The sequence below is a fragment of the Passer montanus genome, unplaced genomic scaffold, assembly GCF_014805655.1.
Source record: "Passer montanus isolate IOZ18808 unplaced genomic scaffold, ASM1480565v1 scaffold2, whole genome shotgun sequence".
NCBI classification, from domain to species: Eukaryota; Metazoa; Chordata; class Aves; order Passeriformes; family Passeridae; genus Passer; species Passer montanus.
The window spans coordinates 29,019,997-29,036,552 of record NW_024366591.1 but is presented as its reverse complement, the minus strand read 5'-3'; positions in this window follow the sequence as shown (position 1 = coordinate 29,036,552).

Below are 16,556 nucleotides of genomic sequence, written 5' to 3'. Positions count from 1 at the left end.
GGAGCAGGCAGCTGCCTGGTACTTAGTTGCCATCTGGGGTTAAAACATGACAGCCAGGCACTTCAATTCTATTGCTTCATATTTATTATGACTTGGACAGCCCCTTAATTGGCTGTGGGGGAAAATTTGAAATGAAATTCTAGAGCGTTTTGTTTACTAGAACAGCAGGTTCTGCTCTTTTCAACACTCAGAAGGAGGTAGTTGGTGAGGAATGTAAAAAAATACACTTAAATCCCTTCTGTAAGCAAAATTCAAAACTCAGAGGAGCAATTTAACCTCCAGAACTCACCAGAAGACAATATAACAGTGTGGTCACCTGCACTTTTTTGAGTCATTCGCTCTTTTGAATCACTTTTATGTGATTCACACAGGCTGAGTGAAAATGCAGACCTGATCTGCTAGCTGCTATCTTTACTTTTTCCTTCAAGCTTTTCCCATGTTTCTTAATTCTCTCCCTTCATTTACTTAGCAGTAAATTTCTCTGAATTCTCAAACTGCAGTTAACAAAGAGAAGGATGCATTAACTACACAATCGACATATAAGAGCTGTGACACATGAATGATGCACCAGAAAGATAATGAGATATTAAAAAGAAGTTATTCTGATTTATAAGCACTGGAGAGTTTACATACCCTCTAAGCAATTTGAAGGTTATAAATGTACTTGAAAGAAACTTCACAAAGGTTCCTTACTCTTGCTCATTGGTGCTTTCATAATGTTCATGTCTTTCCCTTTCTCATGAGTTCCCACTGATGATAACCTTAATTAAATCAGAAATTTTTTTAGCACTTCCTAAGTGTATTATCTTCCTCTTTGGGTTGTATTGTACAATTAAACAAATTTCTTAGACTGTATTTCTCCAAATGATGTTTCTTCCTGTAGCATATTCCCAGTCAGCAAGTCCTGTCAGCAGCTGAAGCAAGTGCTTTCTTGCCAGCTCTTTCTTTTTTTTTCTTTTTCTTCTTTTTGGAGAGACAGTATTGCATAAAAACAAAATAGGAAATAAATATCCATAAGATCGAGCTGCAAAAAACTTCAGCAGATCCTTTCTTCATTCCAAAAGCTTCTTTTGACCTGAATGTTTTATGATTTACTCTTTAAGTGGGTCTCCTCTCTCATGCTGAGCCTCTTCTTCTCTGCTTTAACTAATATTTCTTCATGAATCTCTTCATCAAAGACACAAAAAATGAGGTGTTGTGCACCATGGTTTGGAAAAAAAACCCCATCAATCTCTTCTCTAGAAAAGAGATCATATTTATCTTAAGTAATTTTATTCTATACTTCATCCCTCTTTCTTTTTTGTCTGGATTTGCACTTACTCTTGCATTCCAGCTTTGTTCTCAATCCTCCATAAAATCCTATTAATTAAATGTCTTTCTCAGGCACTTCTTCCCACTATCTTAAATATGGATAAGCTTGGGAAAGGTCATCAGCTTCAACTGCTCTTTTAATACAGAATGGAGCCAGCTATAAAACAAAGCCCAGATAAAATCAAATCAAACCTGGAAGGACTGAGCTGAAAAGCAATAATTGCTTGGCTGTCCTCAACAGAACTACAGAAGTGCTTAATTTAACCCTGAAAACAAAACTGAGAGGATTATTGGCAAGGACTTGATGAAAGAAAACCCAGTTGATAATATTGATCGTAGTTGGCATTTTTTTCCTCCAGAAAGTGCTTTACAAACACTAATTAACCATGGTATTGCACAACCTGTGGATCTCTTCTAGTGGGGTTTTTAAGCTTTGTTTCTTCTGTGATATCTGGCCAAAGATTAAGCAAAGCATAGGAAAGCTTTTCCCAGTGGATAAATGGACCCATTTTAATCTAGTGACCAGTCTTGGTGTGTGCTAATGTACTCTGCTTTATCAAGTCAGCACTTCTTAATGGTGGTGATTTGTTCCTGTATAATTAGGCATTAAATAGGGGTTCATATTCATGTTCAGTCCTAGTCCTTGGGTGGAAGGGTTGGGAAGGAGAAGGTGAGGTGCTGGCAGTGGGCCAGGGCAGTTCATGCCACTGGCTTTGCTTGGGTTTGGTTGGGTTTTCTTGTGGGTTGTTTTTTTGTAAATTAAAGCTCCTTGGGGCTCTGTCCATTTCTGCATATCCACAGAGGAGTTTGGAGGAGCCATCTAAGGTCTAACCACTGCTGAAAAGCATAGGAGTGTTGCTGTCTCTGCAGTCTTTGCTCTTCCAACAAGTGAGTCCCTACAGTGGTGATCACGAGATTGGCCTACAGAAGAGTTAAACACAGTTCCAGTTACCAGGGGTGAATAAAAATAATTAAATAACTATTTCCTTTGCCTATAGTCAAATCTTCATGCATCACTGACATGGAGCTCCTCAAGATTTGAGCCCTTCAAGATCTGAACCAAACTTGACCTTTTATTTTATTTTTTTTTTTTTTTAGTTATTAATCAATAGCAATAGCTGGGCAGTTATGATTAAGCAATTGCATTGTGAACCTCGTAGTCGTGGCTAATCTTTTGTTTTAAGGGAAAGGGAAGACAATCCCAAGATGAATGGGCTGTCTGGGCCAGAGCCACCAGGAGTGAAGTCAGCAGAACTGAGCAGTAACTGGGGAAAAGGTAATTCTGGCAGTGGGAGACCACAACCTCCAACCCACTGACCACCTTCTCAAACGGGACCCCAGGCTCCAATGGAGGGAAGAACTGTGCATGCAGATTGATTGGCATGAGAAATGAGAGATAGGAACTAGCAAATAGGGAGTTGAACACTGATTAATAAAAAATTATGTCATCTGTAACCAGGGGATGCTGGTACCTTTGTTAAAATGTTTAATTAGTGTAAAGTTTGGATGGTCAGGTGGCCAGCCTTTTATGGGTTACCACCCAGCTCCCGACTTCGCACAAACTAGAAAAAAATGTTAGCAATACCTCACCTTAGTGTGTGAAAATTGATGCTGACCAGCAGGTAATGAGCTGGCATTTGGGACAACAGAACTAAAAGCAGAGGAAGTCTCAGTTTCAGTTTCTGTCTCCATCTCTCACTGTGCAGCACAACAGCAGCTGCTTAACCCAAAAAAACCCAGTGGCCAATTCTCCTTTATGATGGGTAAATCACCAAGCCTCACAGGATTCAAAACACTTGGTAGCTCTCAGACTGTCCTTATCATACTTTCATGCATTAGGTACAACTGTTTATTTTCACTTTGACCACCAGTGTCTACCTTCCATCTCCAATTTTGCTATTCCCAGAGATCAGAAATGAAAAGAGGGATATATTTTGAAATGACAGCATCAATTTTCTTTGCACTGATAAGTAAAATTAACCTGTCATTTTAGACAGAAAAAATCTGCTCTGCAGCCACACCACAGCATGGTCTTGCCCTTGCTGTTGTGCCAGGAGCAGCCTCAGCTGTGGCACTGCCCTGGTGCCATAGCAGGAGTAAAAACCTCATTGTTCTTCAAGCACTGAACACCTCAAAAACCTCTAAAGTCTTGTGATTTTACTGAAGACTTTGAGAAGAAGAGAGAGATCAAGAGTTTTGTTTGGTACCAACCTTCTCCGTAGGTATTGCAACTGATTCCTGTTTATTGCATCACAGCCCCTGCCTCAAACCAGCTTGGTTGTGCCTCAGCCTGTGCTGGGGGGAGCAGTGGCACTGAGGGAAGGGGAAGAAAGCAATCCCATTTTGGGTGAAAGTCTGCCCAAGTGCTAGCTGCAGTCCCAGGTCGTGTGTTTGTTTTCCAGGTTCTAATAAAACCCACCTGTATGCAATCACTGCTGAACTAAATGGAGAGAGATTTGGTGAACACATGTGTGTTCACACCTGGATTTTGAGTGGACAGAAAGCCTGCAGGAGCTGTAGCTCATTGCTCTGCCTCTGCCAGTGTGAAGGCAGTGTGGGAAGCCAAGCACAAAACACCAGACCCAGCTGACACTGACACTGTGCCTCCATTGTCACAAGCCATTCATTTTCAAGTATTTTTTAAATTTAGCACAGCTTATTAGAAGCAGAAGGTGCTTAACTCCAGATGGTGTTACCTGGTTTTAATTGTCCTTTCAAGGGGAAGGGCTGCTTCCCAAGGGCTGCGTGGTTTTCCAAGTTCCACTACAAGTAAAGTGAAACTGAAAAGCTTTGGAGAAGGGCTGCCTAATGAAATGGCATCCCAGCCAGGAGTAATTAAACAGGCCATGGCTTCTCAGCATCAGTAGAGTCAGTAAGATGGGGAAGGTTCATTTCCTGATGATCCTCGTAGATCAACATCATGAGACACCCCACAAAGCTGCAGGGTGGCAGGTTTAAAATTAAAATAATGGAGTATGACTTCATGCGATTCATAATTCAGCTGCAGAGCTCATTGCCACCAGCCACTGGGGGCCTATCACTCAAATGGCTTCCAGGGGAAATCAGCCCATTCAGGGAAGAGAGGACTGCCAGGACCTGTTAACAGCAGAGGTGTTCACACACAGCCGTGGTCAGGAGCCACGGAGCCAGTGCTTTCATGGAAGTATTGCTGCACATGCTCCTGCTCCTTCTTCCATCCCCTAAAACATCCCACCAGCTACCAGCAGGGGAACCTGGGTCTCATCAGTGCTGCTATTACAGTGCAAGGGTTCCTCAGCCCAAATCAGGAAGGGGATATTAAGCAGTACAAGCCTCTGTGCAAATAACCACTCTACATCACAGGTGCAGAGTAGAGCTGGGTGTTGCAAGAAGGTGGGGACACGGTGAGATAAATACAGAAATATATTTGAGCCTGGCCAAAACCTTGTATCAGCATAAAAGGGGACTGAGGGCTTCCCTGGTCTCAGTCTTGTGGTGGTGTGGTCCTTCAGTGTTGGTGCAAAGGAGCTGTATGATGGCAGAGCAGGAAAATGAATTTTGTAATAATTATCAATCACACAGGGAAAAAATCAACCATCTTCTAATGCAGGATAATAGAAACACATTCAGTACTTATAATGATCCCTCTAATCTGAACAGGATCTGAGTTTTATATTTTGGAAGAGAGGGAGTGCTCAGACATAATTCCAGTGCAGCTGCAAATAACACTCTTTTGTGGCTGATTATCCATCCATAATTCAGGATGGTGAATCCAGCCTGTTCAGTTTTGCACAGCCCATTTGTTTCCAGACAAACACAAATACTTTTCCCCAGTATTTTAAGGGGCAGAATTCATGCCAGAAGGTAACAGTTCTGCAGTCTTACCCAGGGTATGTTAGCTACCATCAGTGTCTGCCCCTAGGTAGCAGAGTAGTGGTGGGAGTTCCTGCCTGGGAGCTGGGAAATTGGGATACAGCTGGCTCCTCAGCTTGCTGTGAAGGTGCACTTCATTCCTGTTGCTGAAACTCTCTTGTGTGCAGGAAAAGCAATCCCCATTTATTATACTGTAGGGAAAATACCAACCGGAGAATCTGTGTAACCTCATGGTTTTGAGGTGTGTGTTTGGGTTGCCTTGAGAATCCTGCAGTCTTTGGGTTTAAAAAAATAAATTGCTTGCCCCACTACATTTTTTTGAGGTGGCCAACCCCTGGCTATGTGATTTATTTATGATTTGCAAATCCTGGGATGCTGAACTACTGTGTTTCTTTTCCGTGTCCTGGGTGTAGTTGGCAACCAGACCAGCACTAGACATAGTCAGGATGACCTGCAGCTGCTCTTACTTTACCTCTGCAGAAAAAGTTTTCTAATGATGCCCAAGTCCTGCTGACTCAGCACCTAATTTTTATATGCTTTTTTTTTCAGGAAAAATAGCAGCATTTTTCAACCAACTGGCCTCATCCTCCCTCCTGGCTTTGAAAAATCTATGAATCTGAAACACAGAAGATGAAGAAGGATTTCTGCTTGTGTCAAGAAAACCCCTTTATTTCTCAGTGTTAATATTTCTAATTTACATTTACTGCTTGGGGGTTTACAGATTACTTGGAACAGCAACTATGAACCCTCCTTCCACATATGTAGGGACAAGCAGCTATTTATAGCTTTAGATTTGCAGTTGGAGGAAGAACCATAAATATCTCCTACTTCAGCAGGAAAATAGTTCCAGCAATATAAAAAAAGAGCCTCAGTACACAGGAATGGCATAGGATTTGGGCTGCATTGATTATGGTGTTTCAGCTAAGATTTATCTGTTTGAAGTTTCTGAGACTGGTACAGTCCTGTGTCCATTTAAAGACAACAGAGCCCTGTTGGGAGCCCTCTGGAGCCCTGTGTTAAGCTTTGCATCATTAACAGGAAGGTGGGCAAAAAATTCTCTGTGAAAACAGCCCAACCCCTTGGCTTTATGCTCCTGAATATTCTAGGAGGAGACCTAAAAACCACTGATGTGAAAATTTGCAATGTGTTATTATGCCTTTGGGGGCATGATAATAATCTGTGATACCTCACCTTTTAACTAGTCATCTGTGATGAGGAGAGAGGGAAAAGGGCTGTAACTGTCCTGCATGTTTGTTAAAGGATTATTTCACTATGTATTTGATAAAATAAAATCCCTCATGATAATGTATAATTTTACAGTGTTAAAAATAAATATCACAATAGCTTTTTACAGGTTGGTTTTTTTTTTAATTTTAACATAGCTGGGTAGGTGTTTCATATGCAGTTTATTGATGTTGTATTTTTGATGTCTCCAAGGGGGATGTGGAATTGCTCTTCCCTGGTCAGAATTTCTCTATACATTTACTCACATAGTGCACCTATTCTAGTATTTCTGTCGCATGCAATTCCAGTGGAAATGAATGTTCTCAATCCCAGCCAACTGAGATGCAAGCATTTAAAATTAAATATAGTTACTCATTTTAAAAGGTCACTCTTGTCTTTTTATTAGTGCTATTTATTTCCTCAAACCTGTTTCACATTCAGACCACTAAAACGAGGAGCAGTGTAACCCAAAAGGGTCAGAGCTGTGGCTGGCAGTGCAAGGGGGAATTCTGGCACATGTGGCTCCTTGGTCTTAAGTGTTGCCACTTATCCCTTGGGCTGTGCACAGTCTGCAGAGACATGCCCAGTCCTCTGTGGATCTTCTCATCCTCTCAAGATATTTTCTGCACTCCTGAATGGTTTGTTTTCTGCAGTGATGTGCATAGGCTCTATTGCTCATTATGGATTTCTGCTCTGAGCTATGTAGACTGCAAAATGCTTTGAGATTCCAAACCAAATGGAGATTCACACTCTGATTCTCCTGAGCCCTGTACCCCAGGGTGCAGTTAACTCCTGGGAAATGCCAGCAGCTCCAAATAAGAATGGGAAGCCTCTGAAAGCTGAAATAAGGCTCAAGGCAGCTGGAAGATATTTTAATAGTCATAGCCATTAAGATATTAAAATCAATGCCATGAGCTGTTGCTTGGACTGCATTAGCTCTGCTCTGCCATGAACTTGTCCTTTTTCACCACCCAAACCTTCTGAAACTGCAAGTGAACAAACATTTCTCACGGAGCCTAAGCACCCTCTGCTCTTAATCTGAATATGTTTGGATTTCTCACTGAATCTGCCAACACCCATTAGAGTCACCATTAACAGGCCATGGTGGGATTTGAACTAATCAGTACAATTTACAAAATCGTTTGGAGCACAGAAACTTTTAGGAGCAGCTGAGTGGTGAAACCATACTCAGGGGACAGGAGTTTTAGCAATCAGTCTGGCTCCCACCCAGATTAATGGAAACCAACATCTGAGTCTGTGATAAACAAAGGAGCAGCCCTAGGTGTTCAAACCTTCTCCACAGGCAAGAGAGGCAGAGGAAGGCATCAGGGAAGACAGTCAGCCAATCATCAGTCTATCACTAGGATTGTTTTAATTACTAAGGGGACAGAAGAGGGGGGAAAATTGATCTCCGGTGCAAAGTCAGAGCATGTCAGATTTACCATTCTTTCCATTTCCCTCTCCAAGTGCTGCCTCACACTGAGTGTTGCTTTTGAACCCCCACAAGCCCACTGATGATTTAGAATCCATATTTGCATGAAGGGATTATAATTAAGCTCCTCTGTGGCTTCACGCACAAATTTACCACTCCCTTACAGACAGTACCCATCAGCTTTGTGTCTTCTGGATGCTGTGGGATCATTATACCCAGATCAGCTGCAGTGTGCAAGTTTAATTTGTTACTTTAGCAACAGCTAGGAGCCCTGTTTTAGCTGTCCCTGTGCCTCTCACTATCCTGTTCATACTCTGTAAGCTGGGACAGCCAACTTGAGGCAGGAGGCTACAGCAGAGCTGCTCATCCAGCCAGACCAGATGAGAGCAGGCCTGTCAGAGGGGCTTCTGGAGCTGGTGCAGCTCCAGGTAGATCTGCCAAAGCCTAAACCCAGATGTCAAGAACACACCAGTTACCCATCTCTCTCAATTTTCCGTTCATTTGGTTTTGAGTCACAAACCAGTTTCTAATTGCAGCCAAGCCTGACTTCTGCTTTTTAAAATTTCTTTTCTAGATAAGTGCAGAACTGAGTTGTGGGTTAAGCCAGACTGATCTCAAATTGGGAACAAGCTACAGAGGTGTCATAGTACCACTAGCAATGGGCTTTCCCAGGAGACGGGCTGGGCCATGTGCTTGTGCATCACTCTGGCTGAGGAAGAAGCAGAAAAAAATTTCATTGTCTAAGCTCCATCCAGCTGGAGCAGTTCCTTGTTTGAAGCTGCCAGCCATGATAAGAGCTCAGGAAGCATGTCAGCCTGCAGTGGAGGGGCCACAAAGGGAGTGAGGAGAGCAGGGCACAAGGCAGGCGGTCCTTGGTTCCACCCCCTGCTAGAAAGAGAGAGAGCAGGACTTGTGCCAGAGGGGAGGCTGGCTCATGGTGGCTGAGATGGCTCACAGGGGTGATGGAGCTGCTCTTGAGCACCACGGAGTTGTGCAGAGAGAGACAGAGAAGCTTCTCCTGGAAATTCACAGTCCCTGTGGAGCTGTGGTCAGACCCTGAGCCGCACATGTCAGGGGAGGAACATCCCCTGCTCAGCCACCTGTGCTTCTGGCCTCCAGATGAATTGCCAGTCTCCTGTGCTGCTTTGGTGCAGGACATGCAGACCTACAGGCTTTGTCTGCATCAATTACCCTCTCTCAGGGAGAGCTGGGCTTGGAGGAGAAGTCAGGAGAAGCTGACTTTCCAACTTGAAGCTGACCCCAGCTCCAGCCAGAACACCTCAGGGCTTGGGTGCTCCTCAAGCAAGGGTGGAAAAGATCCTGGGGACAGTCCTACCAAGGGTTCTCTTTGCCTCTCTGCTTCCAATCAGACAAGGATAAACATATTGGTTTCCTGAGCCCGAGCCTCAGCAGTGTTGTCTATTTAAAGAGTAAGGGTGGAAGTGAGTTATTTTTTCACATATTTTGAGGTTCTTCCTGTGATGTGTTAAAAAATAAGAGAAACAGTCAGGGAAAGATAAACAACAAGTGGTTGTTTATAAAAGAATGTAGTTAAATGTAAGGCACAGAAATATTCTTTATTAAAATAAATTAACTAATTCCTTGATCACCTAGTATGATCTTGTCTACAAGCTCTCATTCAATGTGTGTTTTAAGGTGAGAGGAGTTTCTATTTTTGATAATCATTTTTTGCCAAGACTTAGAGCTGTACAGACTAGTCTGTTTCTCTTCACTTCACCAGGATTTATAGCTGCAGTCAGCCTTTTAGGGGAACAAACATCAAAGCCTTCAGCAGGTGTGCAGTGACCAGGAAACGATGCAGCACAAACTCCAGAGAGGAGGTGACAGGATATTTCCCTTGCAATCCTTGTAAAAATGACATGGAAAGGACGGGAGTGCTTGCAGATTGCATTGTGAGCCCTGCAGAAAATGCATCAGCCAAACCAGGAAATAATCTTGGAAATGCCAAGCCTCATTGAAGGCTAGTGCTGACAGAGCTGTGGGAGCTGGTCCCAGTGGCACATTATTAACCAGCCTGGAATAAAGGTGTTTTCCATGAGCTTATGTGCCAAAGGCTGGCCATCAGTGTGGCACTTCTGAATTGCAGGAATGCAGAGTGCTGAGCTCATGCAGCTGGAGAAAACTGATGGAAGAGCTGCTCCATAGCTCAAGGAGCAGGAGAAGGAAAAACTGCACCATTTAAAAACGCTTGTCCAGTGGTGACTTCCAGCACAAACAAAACAAAACAGATGCAGCAAATAAAAGCTGTTCATCTGTCAGGACTGGATGTACATGTTGGGATGTACATTTTCATCTGTCAGGACTGGATGTACCTGCTTTCCTAGTGTGCCATTGGCGTTTGCCAGAAGCGTTTATTTCTTGAGCTGCGTGTCTGAATTGCGTGTTGAAAATTGGTAGTTTAGTGCTTGTGTTGCACAAATACATATTTTCTCTATGAAAATGTCTTCTTGACTAGTTGAACACCAAATAAAAGTGGTCTAGAAATGCATGCAGACCTGAGCCAGCTGATAGTCAGGGTGGTTTCTCTGAGCTGGATGCTGTAGGTGGCACTAGTGGTGTAGCTGATGTTAAATTATGCAGTGTTTATCCCCTTTTGGCTGAAGTGGTAGCTTTTTGATTGAGATAGAGGAGTTTGCAATTATCTGTAGGGCTGTCACATGTTAAATTGTTCTAGTTTTATCTGTTTTAACTTTGTGAATACTCTACTGCTACTGGAATGACCTCAAAAAGCCCTTCTCAGAAAGCTGTGATTGACACATCTGTTATATCCATGCAAAATGCAAAGGTATCTTTGATATATTGGAGCCATCATCTGCAGTCTGTGTTGAGTGAAGAGCCAAACATATTTGCTTGAGCCACAAAAATGTCTCACTAAAATAATTAGTGAGACATGAACAGGACTTGAAGATTATTTTGTAATCTGCTGCAAGCATCAGTCAGTAGAGTCACAATTAAAAGGGCTTGCTGAGATGAATAACATTTTGAATTTATTGTTGTATTGTTACCTACCTGACTGCTTGGCTGCTGTAAATCAAGTGGCACTACTGCAAGCATGTGGATGAATGCCAACTGGAGATCTGGCCCATTATCAGACTATAAAATTCTCTTTCCAGAAGTATTTCACTGGGCAAGGCATCCCGCTCTATATATAAATTTCTTAATTGAAACAGATGGCAAGAGGCCATAAATTTTTTTGATGTGTAATGCAGACAGGTAACAAGGACACATTTATCAGCATTGTGGTGAACCACAGGAACATCAAAGGGAGCTCAGAGAAATGTGCTGTCCTGGGAAAGCAACAGGATGGACTCACAGCATCAAGGTTTTAATGTCTGGTACGTGCTCTTCTTTTTATACAGCTGTTTCTAAATTGCTGTGTTTGCTGCTGCAGCAGCAGGTTCAGCGGGGTGGCAGGGTTATAGAGCAGGCAGTGGTGTGTGCACTGTACCTGGAATGACTGGATTCTATCAAGCATGCCTGTTAAATAGCTAGAGAGAGGAACCTGCTGTGAAATCTAGAGGAACTGAGCCTGAGCTGCTACAAGGAGAGGGTGTCTCAGCTCCCTTTATTTCCTGCTTCCTCAGCTGGCTGAAGACTTGAAGCGGGGAAATGTTTAATCTGGCTTTGCTTGCCAGTATTTCCCAGCTCAGCAGACACAAGCAGATAAAGTATTGATACTGCTGAATATACCCAAGGCACACATGTAGGATTTCTTTTTGCTTTTGAATTTTAATATGTTTAGTTTTCAGCACTCAGGTGCCACAGCAGACGGCTGGGCTGTGAAGCTCTGGTCTTACGCTGATTCCTGGAGCAGAAATAGCAGGGAGGGAAACTGCTGGAGCTTTGCCACACTGCCGTGGCTCTTGCCTGCCATGTGTGGTGGCAAAAGATCCATTTCTCCCAGCTGTGCTGTTCCACATGCTCTGCTGATCCAGAGAGTGCAAGGGATTCAGCAACTGGAAGGAACTCATGTCACTCCAAACATTTCACAAGGGGTAAGCGTGAGGTGGTAGCAGCACTCTGCCAGCAGCAAACCTCCCCGAGAAATTACAGCCTCTGTCCCATCAGCCAGCCTGTCACGTATCAGCACTGTTCTGTAAAGAGACCATGTGATTATCTCTTATTTTACCCCTTTAAAGTGGTAAATTCGGGGTGTCGTGTGAACTACTGAGTTCTGGGTAATGAAGTAAAGAGCAGCTGGGAAGTGATTGGCTTTGAGATTATATATTTGACTTTTTGGTGGGTTAATTTTTTTGTTGCTATATATTAATGCTGATAAATTAGTTCTCTTCCTTTTCTTTTCTTTTTCCCCTTTTGTCTTTTTTAAAAATTTTGTTGTGTTAGCCTGCTCTTCTTACTAACACCTCTTACATATTTTTGCATGCATCCATTGAGGGAAGGGAGCAAGAACTCTTAACACTTTTTTCCATGGCCTTGGGTTGTTCTCTGGAATCATGTTCTGTCACAGTGTGATGCCTTCCAGCATAAACCATGACTTTTGAATATTTCATTATTATTATTCCTTCCAATTGCAGCTAGCTTACATTGGGCTGCCAGTTTCTGTACCTAACAGAAACTCAAACCAAGTCTGGCTGCTCTCCAGCAGAGCCTGTTTAATGCTTCTGAGAGCAGGGTCCAAATCATTCCAGCCAAATTTGAGCCAGCAGTAAAAAAAACCCCAGAATTTTATTTCCCAGCTCAGTATGATGCAGTCAGTTCTGTGAATTACTTGTCAAAATAATATGCATGTTGACACCTGTGAGCACACATCATGGCACAGCTTTCCAAAGTGCTCATGAAGAAATTACATGTATTTTTTAGGAACCTTAGTTACCTACATTGTTTTCCAGGATTCAGAAAGCGTGTCATCATTTCCTTCTTCCCATTTCTTTCTCCGCCTTACTTCTATTGATGGTTTGCCACTTAGATAACTTTTTAGCACCTTGCTTTGAAAAATCAGATTTAAATTGGTGCTTGATTGCCCTCTCCTCTGTTTGTTTCAGATTACATCCCTCCCTGGGAAGCTGCTAGGAAACAAAAACTGCTGCTGCAATTGCCTAGCTTCTGAAATGGCAACAAGTCCATTTCCATATCAGTGCAAAGCCCAGCCTGGGGTTATCCCAGCGGAAGGCATTTGCTCACCCAGGGGTGCTGGGATGGGAGATGGAAGGAGAAGGGACAGCAGCTTGCTTGTGATGGTGGCACAAATCATGTCAGCATTTGGAGCCACCCCCTCTACTCTGAGATCTGCAGCTCTGCAGGGTGGTGGTCCCTTTGCTGTCACCCACATCTATCAGGGAGCTGCAGCTGTGCTGGGCTAGAAGTGATACTGGAGATTAGAGAGCCAGCTTTACTCTTTGGAGTAAGTTAAACTTCAGCCTGCTGCGTTAAACTCTGTTTACAGTTAAACCAATGATGTGCAATCAGAGAAAAGAGCCCAAGGGGTTTTTACAGAGGGGAAACAGATAGTTCCCAGTTGGAATGTTACAGCCACGGGAGACAAGGACATTCTAGATGTTTCTTAATGCAAAGATATTTCGTGTTCATAAATAATATATGCTGTTATGGCTATATACCTGATACAAGGAAAGAAAAACTTTATGTCCTATGCCATGAATGCTGACAAGAACCTCAGCAGCAATTCACAGAGCAGCAATGTCTTTGTCCCAGTAAAACCAGCAGTGGCACAGCCTGAGCAGTGGGGAGGGACACTTGGCTCCTCCTTCAGTTCAGTGTTGCAATAACACCAAAAATTGTCACCCCTCTGGCTGTCCTAAGCTGTGGTTGTGCCACACAGCTGCTCTGCTGGATGCAGTGACTGTGTCCAGCTTGGGCACTGCCTGGGGGACAGGTTCTGGTGCTGGCTCACTTTCTCTTGGAGCCAGGATGGCTCACAGGCAGCACAATCATTTTGTGGCCACGAGATAAAAAAATCCTCATTTTCACTCAGACAATAAATTGTAATTAGTCTTTAAATCAGGTGTTGAAAGTAGTACCAGAAGCCGGAATTGGGATGGATTCTTTTAGAAGCAAAAATTTGAATCAAGATCTATCATCCTTCTGCCCTGACAAAATGTAACATTTAATGGTATTTTTCTTGTGCAGGTGTCAGCTGGTGTCTATCCTTACCAGATGACAACAGAAAAAGCCAATGTATCCAACAGAGCAGCTCAGGAGTGCTGATGTCTGAATGCTGACATGTCACTCACAAAAATAATGGAAGAATATCCAAACAATATCTGTTCTTTTTCTTTAATTGTTTTCTTGCCTCTAATAATGTTAAATGTCATTCTCATGTGAAAAATTTAATGTCCAACAGCTTATGGATATTTTTCAGTTATATTGCTACATCTGGACTGTGCATTTGTAAGAACCTGGAAATAAAAAGGGGGCTCCACCAAAGAAGATGCTTTAATTGCTCAAATGGAGCAAATCAGCACTGTTGGGAAGCAGATCCAACTTCCATCAAGCTCTTCTGTGCTATGGAAAGCAAGGAAGATTCTGGATGTGTAATGGAAAAGTATTTTTAAAAACTAGTGGATGCAATTTATTATTGCACCATTCCAGTGAAACTTTAATGGATAATGGTAATCTGAGAGGGTATTGTACTCTGGGAGTGCTAGCTACAGTGGAAGGATTAGCCAAGACCTGTTTGCAAATGTGACACTTATCTGATGTTCAGATCTGTCTGAGATATTTATATACTAAAGAGCTGTGAAGAGCTGATATGCTTCTATATTTATGGAGGGTTTCTCCACTGAGACTGTGAGTCTTCTGCAGGGGGACAGAAGTGCCCCACACCCACAGGAGGTGCAGCTAAAATTCAGTGTCTTCCCGGAGCCTGTGCTAAAAGGTGGGGTACAGCAGTGCAGGCTTGGTTTCTGATCTGGAGTGCAGGAAAAATGCACTCAGCCTTGGGAGCACACAGCAGGACAGGTCAATCCTCTCAGAATTCCTCTGCATAATGGGATGGACAGTCTCATCTCTGTTTTAGCACTTTTCCAAAGCTAATGGCAAAGTCCTCCTGTGGACCACTTTGGGCATCCTCTTCATTGGTTTGCAAAACAGATGAGTGACACTGGAGTAGGCTCAGAGGTCTTTCCAGATGATATAGGGAAGTGAATGAAAGAATAGGAAAAAATAAAAAATGTGGGTTGCTTAGCCTAGAAGAACAGGGATGAGAGAAGATGCGATTGTCTAGAAACACACCAGGTGAACAAACATCCTCATTCAGAAAAAAACAATCCCAAGAGTATATTGCAGAGATATGATCAGCCAGCTGAGATGGAGAAAGTTGGGAGGACTCAAACCCCTCTCAGGAACTGTACTGATTATTCCTACTTAGTGAAGAGCAGATGGGAGAAAAAAAGTTTGTCAGTCAGTTGGACAAGCCACAGAACTTTATCACTCTTGGCTCCTGATTTTATGTCATGGTGCATTTTATCACTAGAGGTTTGATGCCACTAACATGAACAGGATTTTATAAGCAGCAGCTAACTCAATAAACACCATTTCCTCCTACGGGGACAAGTCCTGGAGCTCTTTCACTCCTCGGGACTGCAGCAGGGTTTTCTGCATTCCTGCCACATTCCTTCTGGGAAGCATTTGTCACGTGGAGTCCCCCCACCACTGCTTCAAAGCCAAGTCCAAAATCCTTCTGGGAACAAAGTGACCAGAGGGCACCATCCTCCCTGGCATCTTTCCAAAGCAGATCACAGCTCCTAGATGCCCACAGCAGGAACTTGGAGTCCTTGTGTGCTTGTCCTAAATATGTGCAGCAAGGTAACGTTAGGTAGGTGTGGGAAGGGTTATCTCCAGGAAAGCTGCTGGGTGGGAGGAATGGGGAATGGACCGCGAGCTGGTGCTGCTGAAATGTGTCAGCTGAAACTGCAAACGCTGGTTTGCTGTGCTACTTATCTTGATAAATTTGTATGAAGGGAAAATTACATTTCCCAGGAGCACCAGTGGTTTTGTAGCCTGGCGGGGTGCAGTGCCCTGCACTGACAGCTGCTTCCAAGGGCTTCTTCTGTCAGCTCAGCTCAGGTGAACTCTGAAATGCCAGGTGCTGCTGCAGACTACTGAACAGATTCCTGCCAGAGAAACACAAGGCAGTTTCCAGGTGACAATAAATGTGATTTGTGATGGAAAGAGAATGGAATATCTTCTCTTACACTACCATTAAGGCTTGAAATTTTCACTGAAATCAAGCCCTTTCCTAAGGATTCCACAGCTAAACCTTGCTCAGAAGGTTAAGGACTGTGTTGCAATATTTTAAACTTACTTCAATGGCAATAAATGCGCCAATTTAAAACATCTTAAATGACTCCTTGAGAATCAGAAGAACTACAACAGGAAGAAAGCTCAGGATTCATCAGAAAAGTTGCAGGACCTTACGATATCAAAGAAAAATATTCTGCTTTCAACATCTGCCCCACCTTCCCCCATCAAAGTAAAATTAATGTAAGACCATGGTATTTATTCCTGGTATCTGGTAGCCAAGAAGGACAGGGTACATGTATGAAATAAAAATGGTCTTTGGAATTAGATAGCGCTGTATAAGTACATACAAAGTATCTGGGACACTCTTCAATTAAGTACAGTAGTGCTTCACCATATTCTGACTGATTCAGTGTAGGAGCCTCCATAAACATCTCCCTGTCTCTCCTGGAGCCACCTCCCAGTCCCTTCCAAAGCAGCTGAGGTGGCAACATAAAAG